The following is a 3,490-nucleotide window of genomic DNA, read 5'->3' on the forward strand; positions in this document are numbered from 1 at the left end:
AATGTAACAGAGGGCAGAGTAGAGAGAGAGAGATAGGGACTGTAATACTCAAGTTGAAGACCAAGATTTTTGTTCTTGGAGCACTCATTCTGAGTTGGTGTTTGTGTGGAGTTCTCTTGTGTGACTAAACATTGGCGTTTGTACTTCTCTACTGATTAATGAAACAAAGCTATTAAGGGGAGCAGCTAGAAGTAGGCCATTGTTGTTGAGGCCGAACCAGGATAAAATTTCTTGCCTTCTGTTTTTTACTTTCAGTTTTGATTCATAAGTTTAGTTCACTTGTTCTTGTCTAATCTTTATAGTGTTATGTTTTTGTGTTGAGTTTAGTGTTGTGTATTTACAACAGTGGTACCAGAGCTTAATTTCGCATAGGAAGAAACTGAACTTTAAGGAACATTGAAGATTCAAGAAACCTGCTGCAATTGCTTCTTCATCAACAACAAGATTTGATCTTGAGAGATTTGATGGCTCTGGGGACTTCAGGCTATGGAAGGAGAAGATGATGGCCATACTAATCTTCCAGAAACTTGACTCTGCATTGGAAGAAGTTGTGGAAAAATAAAAAACTGAAACTGTTGCTTCAAAGAAGAAATATGCAGATGTTGTGATGAAACAAGCCCAATCACCCATTATCATGAACTTGGCTGATAATGTATTAAGACAATTGATAGGAGAGAAAACAACTATAGAAATTTGGAATAAGCTTGATCAAATCTACATGACAAAGTCAACAACAACCAAAATTTTCTTGAAAGGGAAGTTCTATGGTTATAAGATGAATGCTACTGTTTCTTTAAAGTAGAAACTTGATGATTTAAATAAGATTGTTTTCACTCTCACTAACATTGGTGAAACTATCAAGGAAGAAGATCAAGCAATGATTCTTCTCAATGGCTTACCCGATCAGTTCAAGGAGATGAGGACAGTATTATTGTATAGCCGAGACACCCTTACACTAGAAGATCTTATGAGCAATCTCAGATCAAGAGATGCAAAATTGAACTGGAAAAAGGTAGCCAAACAAGATGAAATTTTTTTGGCTCGAGGAAGGTCCCAAAGAGAGGAAGTTCAAGGCATAGAGGAAATTCAAGGTCCAAGTCAAGAACTAAGGAAACCAGAAAATGCCATCATTGTGGAAAAGTTGGTCACTTGATTAAAAGCTGCTGGGAATTGAAAAGGAAAAAGAAGAAAGACAGAGATGAAGAAGAAAAGACTCATGACACAAATGCATTAGCTGATGATGCCTATAGCTCGGATGTAGATGTCTTCACTATTATCAAAGACTGTAGCAAGAAAATGGTGAGGCTTGCACCGACTCATATCTGAAGGATCAAGATGAATGGATCCTTGATAGTGGTTGCACTTACCATATGATTCCAAATTAAGATTGGTTTACTGAGAATTCATAGATAAATGGAGGTAGTGTTGGATGGGAAATGATAAATAATTCCAAGTTGTTGGTATCAAATCCATTTCTATAAGAAGTTTTGATGGCACTGTTAAAACCTTCACCAAAGTGAGACATATTCCAGATCTGAAAAGAAATCTAGTCTCACTAGGAACATTAGATGATGAATGGTGCAATTACAAGACAAGCAGTGGAATAATGATAATCTCAAAAGGGTCTTTACTTGTGATGAAGGGTGCCAAGAAATATGGCTTGTACTACCTAAATGGTAAAACAATTATGCCTGCTCATGCAGCTACTGTAAGTAAATGCAACTTAGATTCAAAGCTTTGGCATGCTCGAATGGGTCACATTAGTGAACAAGGTTTGGTAGAATTTTCTAAACTAGGTTTACTTAAACATTATAATCATGCAAACTTGCCTTTTTGTGAGATTTGTGTGCAGGGAAGAAAACATAGAATCAAGTTCTTTAACAACAACTATAGAGCAAAACAATCATTGGAATACATACATGCTGACTTATGGGGTGCTAGCCGAATCAAAACTCCTGGAGGTAATCAATATTTTTGTCCATTGTAGATGATTTTAGTAGGAAATTATGGGTATTCTTGCTGAAACATAAAGATGAGTGCCTAGAAAAGTTCAAAAATTGGAAAGTATTTGTTGAAACTCAAACTAACTTTAAGATTAAAAATTTAAGAACCGATAATGGTCTTGAATTTGTAAATGAAGAGTTCAATTAATTACTTGTAAAATGTGGCATACAAAGGCATATGACAATTGTTAAAACCCCACAACAAAATGACATTGCTGAAAGAATGAATATAACATTATTGAATAGGGTGAGGTGTTTATTGCTTGAATCTGGTTTGAAGAAACACTATTGGGGGGAAGCTTTGTATACTGCATGTTATCTAATTAACAGGAGTCCCAGTCGAGCCATTGAACTCAAGACACTTGAAGAACTATGGAATGGTAAGCCTCATTCTCTGTCACACTTGAGAACTTTTGGTTGTGTAGCTTATGAACACAATGTTGAGGATAAGCTAGGTAAAATATCTATAAAATGTGTTTTCTTGGGATATCCCACTGGTATTAAAGGGTAAAGATTATTCTCAACTGAAACTAACATGATAATTACAAGTAGATATGTTGTTTTTAATGAAATTGATTTTCCTTTTAAAAGAAATGAGGAAGGTACTTTGTCTGATTTTTCAGGTGATAAATCCCAGAACAAAACCAGTGTTGAAATTGAGGTGGAATCCTCTCCACAACATCAAGAAACACACAACCAAGATGAAATGGAACTAGAAATTAACAGATTTGAAGCACAAGTTGAAGACTTGACAGATTACCAACTTGCTAGAGATAGAACAAGAAGGGAAATAAAACCACCAGTCAAATATGGAGAAGCATAAATGATAGCCTATGCATTGTTTATGGTGAATGAATAAAGTGAAATTGAACCTAGAAGTTACACAGAAGCTATCAGTAGCAAGGATTCTTCCCAATGGAAACAAGCCATGTTGGAAGAGTTGAAATCTTTGAAGGACAACAGCACTTGGGAGCTGGTGCTTAAACTAGATTGTCAAAAGATCATAAGCTGCAAATGGATATTCAAGATGAAGAATGGAATGTCTGAAAAGGAGCCAAAGAGGTATAAGGCAAGACTTGTAGATAAAGGGTTCACTCAAGTAGAAGGGATAGACACTGAAATTTTTTCTCCAGTAGTGAAGATGAAAACAATTCTAATGATGATTGCTCTTGTTGTCCAACTTGACTGGGAAATAGAGCAAATGGATGTTAAAACAACATTTTTGAATGGTCAATTGGAGGAAACAATTTATATGAACCAACACGAAGGATTCAAGGTGGGATCTAAGAGAGGTGAACTTGTTTGCTTGCTTAAAAAATCTTTATACTGCCTGAAACAATCTCCTAGGCAGTGGTATAAGAGATTCAACTCAGTTTTGACCAAGATTAGATACACAAGATCCAATTATGATACATGTTTGTACTTCACTAGTTGTGGTACAGATTCAGCTACTTCGCCTAATCTATGTTGATGATATGCTCATAATG

The sequence above is a fragment of the Humulus lupulus genome, chromosome 3 (assembly GCF_963169125.1).
Source record: "Humulus lupulus chromosome 3, drHumLupu1.1, whole genome shotgun sequence".
Taxonomy (NCBI): Eukaryota; Viridiplantae; Streptophyta; class Magnoliopsida; order Rosales; family Cannabaceae; genus Humulus; species Humulus lupulus.